Genomic DNA, 19,319 nt, shown 5'->3' with positions numbered 1-19,319 from the left:
AGTCTTTGCTCGGGGGGATTGAGAGCTGAGTTCATTAGTGCCTTGCAATAAGCATCTCCAGGGAATGTCTCCTTTGTTATCTAAAGAGCCCTCCCCATCTATATTGAGAAGAACTCATAAAAGGGGCTGAATTTTGTCCCCATAAAATAAGGGCTGGGGGAGAGAGGAATAATGTCAAATCTCCTTTCTGTCACTGTTAGGAAACAGCTTGCTTTCTGTAGTCTCAGCTATCCTGTCTTTCCTTCCCTCTAAAACAGAGTTTTCTCCATCTCCGCTGGTAGGCTGGCAAGAAGGGTGTCGCCCAGGACCCCAACTCCTCTCCCCTGTGCATACCAATGGAAGTAGCAGCAGCAGAAGTAGGAGGATAAGGGAAAATCCGTCATGCCTGGTAGGACACCACGAAAATGGGGAGAGATTTGTGCTGCCTAAAAGTTATGAAATTCTTCCTGAGAACAGGGACAGGATCAATTTGGATTTTCAAACACACAAACTGAATATTTAGGGTGAAAACTCTGACCGAAACCATCAAGAGCTTCAGAAAAGTAAGTACATGCTCCTCCTTAAGTATCTCAGTCCTCCCCAATCTGATCTCTGCTGTTTTTTTCTGTCCCATATCTGACCTTTCTGATTTGGGCAGGGAAGGAGATAGTGGCAATTGGAAAGGAATCAGCTGGACTGGTCTTTTTGCTGGTTGGATCGATCTCTGAGGGGTTGGGATTGGCCCATGCTTCAGGTGATCTGTTGTCCCTGGCAACTGTCACCTTTTCACCAGGCAGATTGTGGCCGGGAGCCCTGCTAGGGGTCCATTTGATAGCCCTCAGCTCTGGGATACCTGGGGTTCTAGCCCCAGCTCTGCCTGGCGGTGGGTGGTGAGACTGATGACCTCCCCTGGCAGGCCCCTGGGTTCAAAAATCGGGATGAATTCCTCGATAACTAATTTTTACTGCTGATCTCTTCCTTCAGACTGTAAACTCCCCACAGGCGGGGTGTGTAGTCTATTGTTGTGCTCTGTATGCAGTAAGCACTCAATAAATACCACTGATTTGATTGATTTTACTTCCCTAAGAGCCTATGAGAGTGTTGTGTACAGAAGAGTTGCCCAATAAACACTGATGAGGATTGGTTTCAGCCAGTGATGATAATGATTCATTCCAATGGGAGAAGGAGAAGCATTCCAACTGGTTTCTTTGAGTTTCCCTTTTCATCCTCTTTCCTCATTTAATCATATTTATTGAGCGCTTACTGTTTGCAAAGCCCTGTACTAAGCGCTTGGGAGAGTATAATATAACAATAAACAGAAAAATTACTTGACCAACTTCAGTTCTGCTTCCTCTCTCATCCTTAGGTGTGACCCTGAAGAAAATACAATCAGCAATGAGAAATCAGACCTCAGTGACCGAGTTCATCCTCCTAGGGCTGACAGACAATCCAGACTTGAAAATTGTCATCTTCCTATTCCTGCTACTCAGTTACCTGTTAAGCATCACTGGGAACTTGACCATCCTCACCCTCACCCTACTGGACTCCCACCTCCACACCCCCAGTGTATTTCTTCCTCCAGAACTTTTCCTTCCTAGAAATTTCATTTACGCCCGTCACCATTCCCAAACTGTTGGTGGCTATTTCGACCGGGGACAGAACCATTTCCTATAATGCTTGTGTCACTCAGTTGTTCTTTTACATCCTCCTGGGGGCGATGGAGTTCTTCCTCCTGGCCGCCATGTCCTACGACCGCTATGTCGCTATTTGCCAGCCGCTACACTACTTGACCATCATGAGCCAGAGCGTCTGCACTCTGCTGGTCCTCTGCTCCTGGATGATCAGCTTCCTGATCATCTTTCCGGGCCTCATCCTGAGTCTCCAGCTGGACTTCTGTGACTTGAACGTCATCAACCATTTCACCTGTGACACTGTGCCCATGCTGGAAATCTCGTGTTCTGACACGCAATTATTTGAGCAGATGAATTTTATATTAGCAGTGGGGACACTCCTGGTCACTCTGGCACTAGTCACCATGTCCTACACGGCCATCACCTGCACCATCCTGAAACTGCCCTCCACCCAGCAAAGAAAAAGAGCTTTTTCCTCCTGCTGCTCCCACATGATCGTCATCTTACTCTCTTATGGCAGTTGCATATTCATGTACATCAAGCCATCCCCCAAGGAAGGTTTAGACTTCAACAAGAAGGTGGCAGTGCTAAACACCTCCGTGGCCCCCATGCTGAACCCCTTTATCTACACCCTACGAAACCAGCAGGTGAAGCAAGCCATCAAGGACTTAACCAAGAGGGTGATTTTCTCTAAGAAGAAATAAGATTCTTTGGACACTTGTTTGTAATTCTGTAACAGAAAATGAAACTGAATGGCCAAAGCTTTCCTCAGTGAGGACAAATTTACAGCTCCCCCTTCAGATCTTCCTTCCTCATCCTCTTTTTCTGTTTCCACTCCCAGGTCTGAGTCACTCATCACTTTGACCACTAGACCTGCCCCATCTTTTCCTGCAACAACTTTAGAACTAGTTGTATTGTAAGAGTAGTAGAATAATAACTGGTATTTGTTAAGTGCTTACTGTCAGGTACTGTACTAAGCGCTGGGGTGGATACAAGCAAATCGGGTTGGACAGAGTCTCTATCCTGCATGGGGTTCGGAATAGTACAAGTAGTACTTTCCCATCACTATAGACAGAACCACCATCCTTCCTGTCTCACAAGCCTGTTACCTTGGCGTTATCTTTGAATCCTCTCATTCAATCCACATATTCAATCTGTCACCAAATCCTGAGATCCCACCTTCACAACATCACTAAAATCCACACTTTCCTCTCCATCCACACTGCTACCATGTTAATACACTGCTACCATGTTAATACAATCATTCATCCTATCCTGCCTGGATTTCTGCATCAGTCTATCCATTCTGACTTCCCAGCCTTCTATGTCTCCCCACTTCAGTCCATACTTCACTCTGCTGCTCAGATCATTTTTCTTTTAAAACGTTCTGGACACATCACCTCTCTCCTCAAAAAACTCCAGTGCTTGCTCATCCACCTCTGTATCAAACAAAAATTCCTCTCCATTGACTTTAAAGCAATCCATTACCTTGCCCCCTCCTACCTCACCTTGTTTCTCTCCTTCTACAATCCAGTCAGCACACTTCACTCCTCTAGTGCTAGTCTTCTCAATGTGCCTTGATCTCGCCTGTCTCATTGCCAACCCCTAGCCCACATCCTGCCTCTGGCCTGGAATGCCCTTCCTCCTCAAATCTGCCAGACAATTATTCTCCCCCAACCTCTTCAAAATCTTACTGAAGGCACATCTCCTCCAAGAGGCCATCCCGGACTAAGTCCCACTTTTCTTCATCTTTCATTTCCTTTTACATTGCCATGACTTCTTCCCTTTGCTCTTCCCCACCTCCCAGCCCCACAACACTTATGTATATACCTGTAATTTAATTTTCTTGTATTGATGCCCGTTTATTTGTACTGATATCTTTTCCCCCCACCCCAGACTCTGAGTTCATTGTGGACAGGGATTGTCAGTCTTTACTGTTGTACTATACTTCCCAAAGCTCTTAGTACAGAGCTCTGCACACAGTAAGCACTTAATAAATATGACTGAAAGAAAGATTGAATGAATATTGTAGTGTACTTTCACAAGCGCTTAGTACAGTTCTCTGTGCACAGAAAGCGCTCAATAAGTATGATTGAATGAATGAATGAATAAATGGTAGTAGTAGTAGTAGTAGTAGTAGTAATTCTATGTCTCTCCCAACTGCAGTCCATATTTCACTCTGCTGCCCGGATCATTTTTCTTAAGAAAAGGCTCAGTCCATATCTCCCCTCTCCTCAAAAATCTCCAATTGTTGCCCATCTATCTGTGAATCAAATAGAAAAACCTAACTATAGGCTTTAAGGCACTTAATCAGCTCTCTCCTTTCTACCTTACCTCCCTCATCTCCTACTACAACCCAACCCACACAACTTAGCTTCTTTAATACCAGTCTACTCATTGCATCTCAAACCCTTCTTTCTCACCACAGACTCCTCATCCTCGTCCTCCCTCTGGCTTGGAAATCCCGCTTCGTTCATATTTGACAGGCCACCACTAACCCCACATAATTCATTCATTCATTCAATCGTATTTAATGAGAGCTTACTCACGAGAGTAAATCATATTTAATGAGAGCATAAAAATTAATTATTATTATGGTATTTGTTAAGTGCTTACTATATGCCAGGCACTGTTCTAAGTGCTGGGGTAGATACAAGCAAATCGGGTTGGACATAGTCCCTTGTCCTACATAGGATTCACATTTTACATATGAGGGAACTGAGGCACAGAGAAGTGAAGTGACTTGCCCAAGGCCACATAGCAGGGAAGTGATGGAGCAGGGAATCTCACTGAACACTCAGTAACTAATTCTGTTCACTCTATTTATCAATATAGTTTATTTCTCTCACCCATTAGAGTGGCTGAGAATGTGTCACATGTTTCTCACTAACCCATTTCTACTCACATCAAATGAAAACTCCTTTCTGTTTGCTTTAGGACTGTCACCCTGCTATCTCTTTGATACCAATTTAATCTCTTCTCCCAAGCCTCCTACCCAGACTGTGGCCTTTCCTCCTCCCAAGCAAACCTTTCAAATGTACCATGCTGGCAATCCTGCAGTATTCCATATACTACTCCCTTCCCGCTCCAGGAGACGCCCTGCTCTCTTCCCTCAGCCAGAACACATTGGAACTCTTCTTCAGAGCCAAATGCTACTTCCTCCAGGAAACCTTCCTGGATTGATAGCTCCCTTTCCTGGTTGGGGTGTCCCCTCAGCCACTTTCACTACCTTGTTCATTTCTTCTTTTATAGTCATGTACTTGTAAGTTTTGTGAGTGTGATTGTGATTCGTATTTGAATGACTTGCCCAAGGTGATCAAAAGACCCGAGACAGAGCTGGGAAAAAAACCTGGATAATCGACTGTCTTCTCCATCTGTGTCAGCCAAGATAACTCTCCTCCAAATCATTTTTCCATCTCCACCTCCACCATGATGGATCCCAGATAAAGGTAAAATGGGTTAAGTAACCTTTAGGGCCCTCGGAATGTAATCTATCTGTTTTCTTATGGCATTTGATAATCACTACGTTTTAAGTAGTCAGTCAGTCGGTTAATCATATTTATTGAGCACTTACTGTGTGCAGAGCACTGTACTAAGCGCTTAGGAGAGTACCATACAACAATAGACACATTCCCTGCCCACTATGAGCTTACAGTCTGGAGGGGGAGAGAGTCATTAATAAATTAAAAAAAGCACTGTTCTAAGCACTGGAGCAGATTCAAGTTTATCAGGTCCCTGTCCCAAATGGGGTTCACAAGCTAAATTGGAGGGAAGAGGTTAATCCTGATCAGTGCCAAGTGATGATCTCAGGTGATGTTAGCAGAATTCGTGATTCTGCCTTGGTGGAATACTGCTTCCTTCTTCATTTCTGTAACAGGAAAGAGTAACTGCTCTGCGAAGAGAATGATGATATCACTGCTCTTCACAGGAAAAGTGAAATCAACTTTGAAAGAAAACACTTGTAATTACTGTATCTTACTGTATCTGCTTTTAATATCTCCTTCCTGTCTTCAAACTTGAGGGCTGCTGGGAGTGATCAGAGCTGATCCTATTTAATGAACGATCCTGGGCAGTGATGAATCTCTCTTTCTCGAGTCACCAAGAGGCCATGGAAAAAGCAGTATGGAGTGAGGAAGGAAAAGAAAAGAATGTATGTCTGTGTACGTATGTATGAATGTATGCCTCACTTCATTACTTTTACTACTATCCAGCCCGCATACTTTGCTCCTCTAATGCAGCGTGGCTAAGTGGAAAGAGCATGGGCTTTGGAGTCAGGGCTCATGAGTTCGAATCCCAGCTCTGCCACTTGTCGGCTGTGTGACTGTGGGCAAGTCACTTAACTTCTCTGTGCCTCAGTTCCCTCATCTGTAAAATGGGGATTAAGACTGTGAGCCCCACGTGGGACAACCTGATTCCCCTATGTCTACCCCAGCGCTTAGAACAGTGCTCGGCACATAGTAAGCGCTTAACAAATACCAACATTATTATTATTATTAATGGCAACGTACTCACTCTACTTCGATTTTGCCTGTCTCACTGCTGACCTCTGGTCCGCATCCTGCCTCTGGCCTGGAATGTCCTCTGCTGAGATTTTAGTTGGGTGAGGTAGAGACTGCTTCCGTGTGCCCAAGAGGTGGAACTAGACTTTAACACAAAAGTCTCTTCTGTCTGTGCATGCTGAGTCAAAGTCCTGAGAAAGCCATCAGAGAGAGTGGGAAAATTGTGTGGTCTTTGTTTGACATGAGAAACATTTTCCCTTTCCTCCATCTGCTGTTCTGCAGGTAATAGATCTGAATGTTCTGTCGGCGCACTCATCTGCCAAACAGTAAATTAATTAATCAATATCACTAATTTAGAACCCACTCTTAGTCAAACAATCAATCCATAGAATTGACTAAGCACAGACTTGATTGGTGCAGAGCACGATTTTGAGCTCTTAGGAGAGTAAATCAGAGTTATTAGAGTCCGGACTTGGGTGTCTGAAGGACCTGGGTCCTACCCAGCTAGGCCACGTCTTTGTTGTGTGACCTTGGGCAAGTCATTTAACTTTTCTGTGCCACAGGTACATCATCTGTAAAATGGGGGTTAAGACTATGAGCTTCATTGGGACATGGGCTGTGTCCAACCTGATTGGCTTGAATCTACCCGGCACTTATCACAGTGCCTGACTCATGGTAAGTGTTTATGAAATACCATAAAAAATCCCTGTCTTCACGGAGTTAACAGTGTAGTGGGGGAGATTATAGAGGAGAGGGATTAATTCAGAGAAAAGTGTTGGTAAAGGCGAGATTGAAACCAAGGACACTAAGATCAGAAAAGAGGCTGATGGAGTCGATAGTTCAAAGACACTGCCTCCTCCTCTTGTTTGGACACTTCATTCATTCAGTCATATTTATTGAGCTCTTGCTGTGTACAGAGCACTGTACTAAGCGCTTGGAAAGTACAATTTGGCAACAAATAGAGACAATCCCTACCAAACAATGAGCTCACAGTTTAGAACGGGAGAGACACAGTACTTGTGCATTGCAGCTAGTGTTGACAAATGACAGTAGCCTCGTTAAGGGCAGGGAATGTGTCTGCTTTTGTTATATTGTACTGTCCCAAGCGCTTAGTGCAGTACTCTGCACACAATAAGTCCTCAATAAATACGACTGAATAAATGAACGACTAAATGAAGGAAGGGAGAGAGCAGGGGTTCACTGCTCCTGGCCTCTCCATCTGGGACACAGGCTGCTTCTGAGCCACCCCTCACTTCCTCTCTCCCTTCTGCTGCATCAACAGGTCTAGTCAAGGAGAACAAGCAACCAAGGGAAATGGTACGGTGGTGACACAGTTCATCCTCGTGGGGCTCACGATGACCGCAGCTGCATGCTCTGCTCTTCTTCATTCTCTTCCTCACCTACGCATTAAGCGTCACCGGGAATCTGACCATCATCCACTCTCACCTTGCTGGACTCCCGCCTCCTCACCCCCATGTACTTCTTTCTGCGCAGTTTCTCCTTGCTGGAGATAGCCTTCACGTCCGCCTGCATTTCCAGATTCCTGGTCACGATCATCATCGGAGACAGAACCAATTCCTTTTCCACTGCTTCACTCAGCTGTTCTTCTTCATCTCCCTGGTGGTGATGGAGTCCTTTCTCCTGGCCGCCATGTCCTACGACCGCTACATTGCCATCTGCCGGCAACTGCACTACACGACAGTCATGAGTGGGGCCTTCTGCCCCCTGCTGGTCCTCTGCTCCTGGCTGGCTGGGATCCTAGTCGTCTTTCCGTCAGTCATCGTTCTCCTCCGTCATAATTTATGCCCCTCCAATATCATCAACCACTTCATCTGTGACTCTTCTCCCATGCTTTCCTGTTCAGACACCTGATTCTTGGAGCTAATGGCTTTCCTCTTGGCCTTCGGGACTCTCCTGTTCACCCTGGCTCTAGTGACCGTGTCCTTCACATCCATCACCCGCACCATCCTAAGAACTTCTTCCTCCAAGTAGAGGTGAAAGACCTTTTACACCTGCTCCTCCATCGTGGTCATGGTCTCCATCTCCTACGGCAGCTGTGTCTAGCGTGGCTCAGTGGAAAGAGCACGGGCTTGGGAGTCAGAGGTCATGGGTTCTAATCTTGGCTCTGCCACTTGTCAGCTGTGTGACTTTGGGCAAGTCACTTAACTTCTCTGGGCCTCAGTTACCTCATCTGTAAAATGGGGATGAAGACTGTGAGCCCTATGAGGGACAACCTGATCACCTTGCATCCCCCCAGCGCTTAGAACAGTGCTTTGCACATAGTAATAGCTTAACAAATATCAACATTATTATTATTATTACGTCAACCCATCCCCCAAGACAGGGATCTCCTTCAACAAAGGGGTGGCAGTGCTCAACACCTCCGTGGCTCCCATGCTGAACCCCTTCATCTACACTTTGAGGAATGAGCAGGTTAAGCAGGCCCTAAGGAACCTGGTGTTCCAGGTTTGGTGTTTCTTAAAGAGGGAGGGAGGGCAGTGTAAGTGGGAGTTGACAAAGGAGAGCTATGCAGAAATAACAGTGATGATATTTATTGATTGCTTCCTAAATGTGGTGCATTGTACTAGGCATGTGGGAAAATACAACAGAAGTACAGGGCATATTCCCTGCCCACCACCACTCTCATGGGGGAGAGGGAAGCAGTCCTCAATGACTCAATCACTGTATATTCCCTACAGTGCCTAAAATAGAGCCTAAATCATTTCTACCTGCTCAATAAATACCACTGATTCACACCTAATCATTCATTCTTTATGACCTTAAGAGAAATCATTCTGTCAAGGGGAAACATTGCCTTATATTTCTGAGAAGCAGCATGGCTTAGTGGAAAGAACACAGGCCTGCAATTCAGAGAACGTGGGTTCTAAACCTGCATCGCTCTCACACTTGGATTTGCATTTTTTATTCACCCTTTCTTCAGCCCTGCAGCACTCATGAACATATCCATAATTTATTCCTTTATATTAATGTCTGTCTCCCCCTCTAGACTGTAAGCTCATTGTGGGCAGGGAATGTGTCTACCAACTCTGTTTTATTGTACTTTCCCAAGAGCTCAGTACAGTGCTCTGTGCACAGTAAGTACTTAACAAATACGATTGACTGATTAATAATAGTAGTAGTCATAAGAATAGTAATAATACTAGCATTTATAGAGTGCTCACCTGGTGCCAAGCACTGTAATAAGTGCTTAGGAAGCACAGAATAGTGAAATGACATATTTTCTGCCTACAAAGAGCTTACCCAAAGTAAAAATATTTACAACTAGAGAGGTCAAAAACAACTGAATTAATCGAACATATATAAATGAGTACTAAGGAGGGAATAAGTACTTCCATATGCTCTAGAGTCGGCTGAAGGAATGATATGGCTCTGGGGAGTGAGGAATTAATTGGAGAAAGCTTGTTGGAGGAGGTGAGATTTTAGGAGGGCTGTCAACGTGGGGAAATCTGGGGTTTGTCTGGTGTGAGAAAGAAGGGACTTCCACGTCCCGTCACTAGTCAAATCCTTCTGACGGTTGCCCATTCCTGTCCACATCAAGCAGATACTCCTGACCATGAGTTTCAAGGCTGTCTTTCAGCATTTTCTCTCTCCTGCTTATGCCGTCTGGCATCCCGCTACACCCCAATGGTGTATCATTGCCGAACCCTTGCTCTACGTCTTTTCTCCTATCTTGAACTCCCTCGCATTTCACATATGCCAGACCACGGTTCTCTTTCTTAAAAGCCCTTCTGAAATCCCTCTTTCTCCAGGAGTTCTTCCCTACTTAATTTTTCTTTTACCCAGGTTTCCTCTTCAACTACCTCCTTAGTACTTAAGCACTCCCTACTACACATAGAACTTCTGTTCCTATCAATTTAACTTCTCCCAATTAATCTCCCAGTATCTTAACCCATGAGCTAACTTTAGCACATATGACCTTAATTAAACCCATCTTCTGTACTTGTGTATTCATCTTTATTCAACTGGAAATTCAATTATTTAATCTGACCTCTCTAGTGGTAAATTATCATCATCATCATGACTGTTGTCAGCCTAAACTGGAGGGAGAAATGAATGCCCATTTTACAGTTGAAGAAACTGATGCAAAGAGAAATTAGTTTACTTGCCCAAGGTCACAAGGCAGGCAAGTGGAAGAGATGAAATTATAACCCAGGTCCTCTGTCTCCTTGGCCCGTGCTTTTCCCACTAGGTCATGCTATTTTTCCTTCTCAAACCTTCCTTCCTTGTTTAAGACACTTGAGAGCAGGGAATGTGTCTATTGATTCTATTGTACTCTCTCAAGAATTTAGTACCTCTCATTAACCATTCAGTAAATACCATTGACAGGTTGATTGATTAATTGGGCAAGAAATAGTACAGTTCTCTGCACACAGGAAGTGCTCATACCTGGTACTTGTACAATATGTGCTCTTCTATTTAAGCCCTAGTTTGCCCATAATTCTATCTTCCTATTTTATCTGTAATTCATTTTCTGTCTGTTTACCCATTAGAATGCAAGCTCCTTGGGGGCAGGTTCCATGCCTTCTACCTCTACCAGTTTTTTTCTCAGGGCTTGAGATGGAGGTCTGCACACAGTAAATGCTACTGATGGATTAAATTTGTGTGTTTCTCTACTGGGAAAGGTTTGGGAAAGAACTGGTGGCTGTGAATTCCTGAGGGCAGTTCCTGGGTGGGGCCAGTGATGATATTAGCTTGAGGTGTAAATGGCTAAAGACAAAACCCAGCCAAAAGGACCTGTGGGACAGCACCGGGTAGGTGAATGAGCCTCTCCCCTCCCTAAGGCTAAGGATGGGGTAGCTAAGGCTAAGGATGGGGGTAGGGAAAAACTCAGCCATGGGCTGGGTCCCTGCATTCCCCACTTCATCGCTAGGCGTTGAACGCCCAGCACTGCCCTCCGAGATCCCCCCGGCCCCGTTCTCCACAGGCCCCCGTCTCCACTGGCTACCACCATGAATAATGATGTAGAGTCATTACTGCTTCTGTGCGCTACTCCCCGTGGCCGGGCTGAAACTCCTGGCAATGGTCCATGGAGCTCGTTGCAAACGCAGCGGATAAAACCAGTCTGCCTCCTTCCACGCTGGTCTTCAAAGTTACCAATCTCCCCGCTCAGAGAACCAGGTCCGTGGCTGTAGCTGTTGGAATCCGGGCCACGAGGAGCCTGGAGCCTCTCCTCTGGCCACCGACTCCTATTGCTCTTGCCTTATTTGTCATTACCCTTATATTTCTGTAGGCAGCCTTCTGCCCAATTATGCGTAGATGGGGAAGTTTCCAGAGACCATGTCTATTTCTCCCTAAGGTAATTTTCCCAGTGTTTAGTGCAGTGCTAGACCCCACTGCCACGCCTTACTCTGGTACTGGAGGAGGGAGAGGAGCATCTCTCTGTGCTCCCTGAGAGCTTTTCCCTCTCCCCAAAGGTCTGGAGCATGGGAAGGTCTCCTGGGTTCTGAATCTGATCTGGTCTCGGAAGTGCTGTGGGGACAAAGGGAGAGGAGCTGACCTTTGACTGGCCTGGGTCGGGCACTCTGAGAGAGGGTCTGCTTGTCGAGGAGCCACAGGGAGGAGGCTGGCAGGAGGTGGGGAGACCAGGGTGTGAAGAGGTTGGGCAGAGTTCCTTGGTCCGGATCCTCTCCTCCTTCGATGAAGCACCAATACACAGGTTTCGAGGGAGACCGAGCATGGCCTTCCGAGTTCATTTCCTGAGGGTCATCTTCAGAGACCTGATCATCGAGAAAGTAAGTCTGTCCCTGCTCTCCCCCCTGCTCCTTCTCCTTTCACCATCCACCCCACCGAAAGCATATGTAGAGCTCATGGGGGCTGACTTGTGTGGCCTCCTCTGCTCTGGGACCCTCACATGAGTTTTATCCTTTAGTTAAGATGACACTGGACATTAATCATCATTATTATTTTTATCTTCATTATTATTTTTATTCAGTGGCTGTTGTTGTTATTGTTGTTGTTCTGGAATTTAGTAAGTGTCCAGTCAAGTCAGTCATCAGTTCTTGCCTTTGATGGGCCTCTCATCACTTTTTGGAAGGAGGCAGAGTGAACTAATGAAAAGAACATGGTACTGGGAGGCTGGAAATCTGGTTTATAGTCCCAAAACTCCCTCTGGCTAACCCTGGGCAAACACTTCATCATTCTGAGATTCAGCTCCTCCTCTATAAAATGAGGATATGATTGACTGTGAGCACCCTAAGGGACAGAAATTGTGCTAAGCACTTCAAACAGTGCTTAGCACATAGTGTGTTCTTTGTTAATGCTGTAATTGATTCATAAATTACCTAGGATAATTGATGAACGGTGTATAACCTCGCCCAATAGGAAAGAACACCAGAGAAGTGGAGAAGAGGGATATGACCAGGAGGAAAATAAGGATGGGATAAGGATCATATTGTAACATGTTACCATATTAACGCTTTTGCATGTTATCGTTAATTGTTCTCAGTGCTGCCACCTACCTCTTTGGCCTCACCATGTCCTTCCACTCCCCCACCCCCCCGATCTGCCACTCCCAATCCTCTCCTTCCCCTTCCCCTCTCTCGCCCAGCTCTTACCCACTCTCTCCTCTGCCTCTTCCCCTCCTCCCCTCCCCCGCCCTAGAATCTCACTTTACCAGCGCCACCCCTCTACCCCCTCCCCCTACGCTCCTCTCCACCAAACCCCCTCCTCCCACCCTCCCCCATTCCCTCATCCCCACCCACGCCCCATCCCTGTCCTCCTGTCCCACCGCCACCCCTTCTCCCCCTCTCCCCATCCAAGGCCCCACCACCTCATTCCCTTCCAAACCCTTCCCTCTCCCCGCTTTCCTCCCCTCCCCCACCCCTTGCACCCACAGTTACTTTCAAGTGTGGCCTCTGGAACCGCCACTCCATTGCAGGTAAACTACCTTTCATGCTTGACCTTTTCCTTTCCCGCTCTCCTCTTCCTCGCCCTTATGGAGACCTGGCTCACTCCTGAAGACACGGTCTCCACCCCTGCTCTCTCCAGCGGAGGTCTCTCCTCCAACTCCCCCAGACTCACCGGAAAGGGAGGAGGCGTCGGCTTCCTCCTCTCACCCCAATGCCGCTTCCACACTATCCCTCCTCCCCTTTCCCTCTCCTTCCCCTCCTTTGAAGCCCATATCATTCGCCTCTACCACCCCCTCCAGATACTTGTAGTCGTCATCTACCGTCCCACCACTGACTTCTTCAACCACTTAGACCCCTTTCGCACCTTCCTTCTCTCCTTTTCTCTGCCCACTCTGATCCCCAGAGACTTCAACATCCACATGGATGTACCTGGTGACTCCTCTGCCTCCCGCCTGCTATCACTCCTCGACTCTGCCAACCTCCTGCTCCACCGTACCTCACCCACTCACCGCGTCGGTCACACCCTCGGTCTCGTCATCTCCTACCACTGCATTATCTCCTCCCTCATCAACTCTGAAATCCCTCTCTCTGACCATAACCTTCTCACCTGCCTCCTCTCTCACACTCTCTCCCCCTGCGAATCTGTACTACTCCCCCACAGAGACCTCTGCTCTCTTGATCCCATCCATCTCTCCAAAAGCATCTCTCCCCATCTTGCCCCCATGTCCTCTCTTCCCACTCTCGATGACCAGGTCACCGCTCTCAACTCCACCCTCTCTACTCATCTCAAATCTCTCGCCCCCTTTCCCTCCGCCGCTCTCACTCCATTAACCCACAGCCCTGGGTCACTGCCTCTGTCTGCCTCCTACGCTCCTATGCTCGAGCTGCGGAGCGCTGCTGGCGAAGGTCGAAGCACCAAGCCAACCTTATCCATTTCAACTTTATCCTTTCCTGCCTTAACTCTGCCCTCTCCTCCGCCAAGCAAAACCTCTCTTCTTCCCTCATTGACACCCATGCCCGTCACCCCCGCCAATTGTTCCGGACCTTTAATTTTCTCCTTAGTCCCCCTGTTCCTCCCCCTCCCCCATCCCTCACCCTCAATGATCTGGCCACCTATTTCATCACGAAAATTAACGCAATCAGGTCTGAGCTCCCCAAAGTCACCCCTCCCCCTTTTTCCTCTCCTACCCAACCCTCTCCCCTACTTTCCCATCATTCCCTGCAGTATCCTCAGGGGATATCTCCTCCCTCCTCGTAAGTGCCACCCCCTCCACCTGTGCCTCGGACCCCATTCCCGCTCACCTTATAAAAACCATCGCCCCTGCCCTTCTCCCCTCTTTAACTTCTATCTTGAACTGCTCACTCTCCAGTGGCTTCTTCCCCTCTGCCTTCAAACATGCCCATGTCTCCCCCACCCTAAAAACACCCTCTCTCGACCCCACTTCCCCTTCCAGTTATCCCCCTATCTCCCTACTACCCTTCCTTTCCAAGCTCCTAGAACGAGTCGCCTGCACTCGCTGTTTAGAATTCCTTAACTCCCATTCTCTCCTGGACCCCCTCCAATCTGGCTTCCGTCCCCTCCACTCTACCGAGACTGCTCTCTCAAAGGTCACCCATGACCTCCTTTTTGCCAAACCCAATGGCTCCTACTCCATTCTAATCCTCCTTGACCTCTCTGCTGCCTTTGACACTGTCGACCATCCCCTTCTCCTCCACACCTTATCTCACCTTGGCTTCACGGACTCCGTCCTCTCCCAGTTCTCTTCTTATCTCTCTGGCCGGTCATTCTCGGTCTCCTTCGCAGGCGCCTCTTTCCTCTCCCATCCTTTAACTGATGGAGTTCCTCAAGGGTCAGTTCTTGGCCCTCTTCTGTTCTCCATTTACACTCACTCCCTTGGTGAACTCATTCTCTCTCACGGCTTCGACTACCATCTCTCCGCAGATGACACGCAGATCTACATCTCCGCCCCGTCCTCTTCCCCTCCCTTCAGACTCGCATCTCCTCCTGCCTCCAGGACGTCTCCACCTGGATGTCTGCCTGCCACCTAAAACTCAACATGAGCAAAACTGAGCTCCTCATCTACCCTCCCAAGCCCGGTCCTCTCCCAGACTTCCCTATCACCGTGGATGGTACGACCATCCTTCCCGTCTCTCGGGCCTGCAACCTCGGTGTCATCTTTGACTCGTCTCTCTCATTCACCCCACACATCCGATCCGTTACCAAGACCTGGCGGTCTCACCTTTATAATAACGCCAAGATCTGCCCTTTCCTCTACACCCAAACGGCTACCTTACTGCTACAGGCTCTCGTAATATCCCGGCTAGATGTCAGCCTTCTCTCTGATCTCCCTTCCTCCTCTCTCGCCCCGCTCCAGTCTATTCTTCACTCCACTGCCCGGCTCATCTTCCTGCAGAAACGTTCTGGGTATGTCACTCCCCTTCTTAAAAACCTCCAGTGGTTGCCTATCAACCTCTGCTCAAAACAAAAACCTCCTCACTCTAGGCTTCAAGGCTCTCCATCACCTTGCCCCTTCATACCTCTCCTCACTTCTCTTTCTACTGCCCACCTCGCACGCTCTGCTCCTCTGCCGCCCACCTCCTCACCGTCCCTCGGTCTCGCCTATCCCGCCGTCGACCCCTGGGCCAAGTTCTCCTGCGGTCCTGGAATGCCCTCCCTCCTCACCTCCGACAATCTAATTCTCTTCCCCTCTTCAAATCCCTACTTAAAGCTCACCTCCTCCAAGAGGCCTTCCCAGACTGAACTCCCCGCTTTTTCCCTCTGCTCCGTCTACCCCCCCTTCACCTCTCCCCAGCTAAACCCTCTTCTGCCCCCTTTCCCTCTCCTCCTCCCCCTCTCCCATCCCACCCCCTCAGCACTGTACTCGTCCGCTCAAATGTATATATCTTCATCACCCTATTTATTTCGTTTAATGAGATGTACACCACCCTGATTCTATTTATTTGCCATTGTTTTTATGAGATGTTCTTCTCCTTGACTCTATTTATTGCCATTGTTCTTGTCTGCCTGTCTCCCCCAATTAGACTGTAAGCCGGTCAAAGGGCAGGGACTGTCTCTATCTGTTGCCGACTTGTACATTCCAAGCTCTTAGTACAGTGCTCTGCACATAGTAAGCTCTCAATAAATACTTTTGAATGAGTGAATGAATCCTCTAACCGTTGGGGTTCCTCAGGGGTCAGTTCTTGGCCCTCTTCTCTTTTCCATATACACTCACTCCCTCGGTGAACTCAATCGCTCTCACGGCTTCAACTATCATCTCTATGCAGATGACACAGAGATCTACATCTCTGCCCCGGTCCTCTCCCCCTCCCTTCAGGCTCATATCTCCTCCTGCCTCCAAGACGTCTCTACCTGGATGTCTGCCAACCACCTAAATCTCAGCATGGCCAAAATTGAGCTCCTCATCTTCCCTCCCAAGCCCTGTCCTCTTCCTGACTTCCCTATCACTGTGGATGGTACAGCCATCCTTCCCGTCTCTCAGACCTGCAACTTCGGTGTCATCTTTGACTCGTCTCTCTCGTTCACCCACACATCCAATCCGTCACCAAAACCTGCCAGTCCCACCTTTGTAATATCGCCAAGATCCGTCCTTTCCTCTCCACCCAAATGGCCATCTTACTGGTACAGGCTCTCATAATATCCCGGCTGGATTATTGTGTCAGCCTTCTCTCTGATAGCCCTTCCTCCTGTCTCTTCCCGCTCCAGTCTATTCTTTATTCCACTGCCCGGCTCATCTTCCTGCAGAAACGATTTGGGCATGTCACTCCCCTTCTTAAAAATCTCCAGTGGTTGCCTATCAACCTCCGCATGAAACAAAAACTTCTCACTCTAGGCTTCAAGACTCTCCATCACCTTGCCCCCTCTACCTCTCCTCCCTTCTCTCTTTCCACTGCCCAACCTGCACCCTCCATTCCTCTGCCGCCCATCTCCTCACCATCCCCCATTCTCGCCTATCTCGCTGTCGACCCCTGGGCCACGTCCTCCTGCGGTCCTGGAATGCCCTCCCTCCTCACCTCCGCCAAACTAATTCTCTTCCCCTCTTCAAAACCCTACTTAAAGCTCACCTCCTCCAAGAGGCCTTCCCAGACTGAGCTACCCTTTTCCCTCTGCTCCCTCTGCTCCCCCTCTAACCCCTTTCACCTCTCTTCAGCTAAGCCCTCTTTTCCCCCCTTTCCCTCTGCTCTTCCCACTCTCCCTTCCCCTCCCCTCAGCACTCTACTCGCCGCTCAACTGTATCCATTTTCATTACCCGATTTATTTTGTTAATGAGATGTACATCACCTTGATTCTATTTATTTGCTATTGTTTTAATGAGATGTTCATCCCCTTGATTCTATTTTTTGCTATTGTTCTTGACTGTCTGTCTCGCCTGATTAGACTGTAAACCCGTCAAAGGGCAGGGACTGTCTCTATCTGTTACCGATGTGTACATTCCAAGCACTTAGTACAGTGCTATGCACATAGTAAGCGCTCAATAAATGCTACTGAATGAATGAATGGAGAAGAAGGGAGGAAGAGGAGGATGAAGCATGATGAGAGGAAGATGGCAAGAGGGAAGAAAACGAGAAGGAAAGAAGATGAGGAACAGCATGAGGAGAAGGTGGAAGAAAGGGGAAGAGGAGGTAAAAGCGTAATGAGGGGAGGAAAAGGAGAAAGAGAGGAAGAGAAGGAGGAGAAAGAGGAGGAGGAAGGTGGAGGAAGGAGACAATGGCAGGTAATGGACTACATCTCTGGCCCTGTTTCCCAGAGGCACACCCCCTCAGGCTGCATGAATCAGGGTCATTGACAGTGACTACCGGATCCTGGCAGAAGCAGACTGTAGAGAGAGACATTAAACCGAGAGGTGGGAGCCGGAGAGGACCAGGCTTCCATAGGAACCAGGAGCTTTCAGGGGATGGTGGGCTGATTCGTACCATGGGCAGGGAAAGGGCCAGAGGTGGAGGGCTGAACTAGAAGATAGAGAGGTCAAACGGGTGCCCGGGAGACTCCATTCATTCATTCATTCATTCATTCATTCATTCAATAGTATTTATTGAGCGCTTACTATGTGCAGAGCACTGTACTAAGCGCTTGGGATGAACAAGTCGGCAACAGATAGAGACAGTCCCTGCCGTTTGACGGGCTTACAGTCTAATCGGGGGAGACGGACAGACAAGAACAATGGCACTAAACAGCGTCAAGGGGAAGAACATCTCGTAAAAACAATGGCAACTAAATAGAATCAAGGCGATGTACAATTCATTAACAAAATAAATAGGGTAACGAAAATATATACAGTTGAGCGGACGAGTACAGTGCTGTGGGGATGGGAAGGGAGAGGTGGAGGAGCAGAGGGAAAAGGGGAAAATGAGGCTTTAACTGCGGAGAGGTAAAGGGGGGATGGCAGAGGGAGTAGAGGGGGAAGAGGAGCTCAGTCTGGGAACGCCTCTTGGAGGAGGTGATTTTTAAGTAAGGTTTTGAAGAGGGAAAGAGAATCAGTTTGGCGGAGGTGAGGAGGGAGGGCGTTCCAGGACCGCGGGAGGACGTGACCCAGGGGTCGACGGCGGGATAGGCGAGACCGAGGGACGGTGAGGAGGTGGGCGGCAGAGGAGCGGAGCGTGCGGGGTGGGCGGTAGAAAGAGAGAAGGGAGGAGAGGTAGGAAGGGGCAAGGTGATGGAGAGCCTCGAAGCCTAGAGTGAGGAGTTTTTGTTTGGAGCGGAGGTCGATAGGCAACCACTGGAGTTGTTTAAGAAGGGGAGTGACATGCCCAGATCGTTTCTGCAGGAAGATGAGCCGGGCAGCGGAGTGAAGAATAGACCGGAGCGGGGCGAGAGAGGAGGAAGGGAGGTCAGAGAGAAGGCTGACACAGTAGTCTAGCCGGAATATAACGAGAGCCCGTAATAGTAAGGTAGCCGTTTGGGTGGAGAGGAAAGGGCGGATCTTGGCGATATTGTAGAGGTGAAACCGGCAGGTCTTGGTAACGGATAGGATGTGTGGGGTGAACGAGAGGGACGAGTCAAGGATGACACCGAGATTGCGGGCCTGCGGGACGGGAAGGATGGTCGTACCATCCACGGTGATAGAGAAGTCTGGGAGCGGACCGGGTTTGGGAGGGAAGATGAGGAGCTCAGTCTTGCTCATGTTGAGTTTTAGGTGGTGGGCCGACATCCAGGTGGAGACGTCCCGGAGGCAGGAGGAGATGCGAGCCTGAAGGGAGGGGGAGAGGACAGGGGCGGAGATGTAGATCTGCGTGTCATCTGCGTAGAGATGGTAGTCAAAGCCGTGAGAGCGGATGAGTTCACCGAGAGAGTGAGTGTAAATGGAGAACAGAAGAGGGCCAAG

At 48.4% G+C, this 19,319-nt stretch overlaps 2 pseudogenes; both read left to right on the top strand.

The window, feature by feature from the left end:
* Positions 1-1,371: 1,371 nt before the first annotated feature.
* On the top strand, positions 1,372-2,314 carry LOC100092118 (annotated as a pseudogene).
* A 3,404-nt stretch (positions 2,315-5,718) lies between these two features.
* Positions 5,719-10,885, top strand: LOC100680808 (annotated as a pseudogene).
* Positions 10,886-19,319: the final 8,434 nt, after the last annotated feature.

Source organism: Ornithorhynchus anatinus, chromosome 10 (genome assembly GCF_004115215.2).
Source record: "Ornithorhynchus anatinus isolate Pmale09 chromosome 10, mOrnAna1.pri.v4, whole genome shotgun sequence".
NCBI lineage: Eukaryota > Metazoa > Chordata > Mammalia > Monotremata > Ornithorhynchidae > Ornithorhynchus > Ornithorhynchus anatinus.
This window is presented reverse-complemented; position numbering and strand designations above follow the sequence as displayed.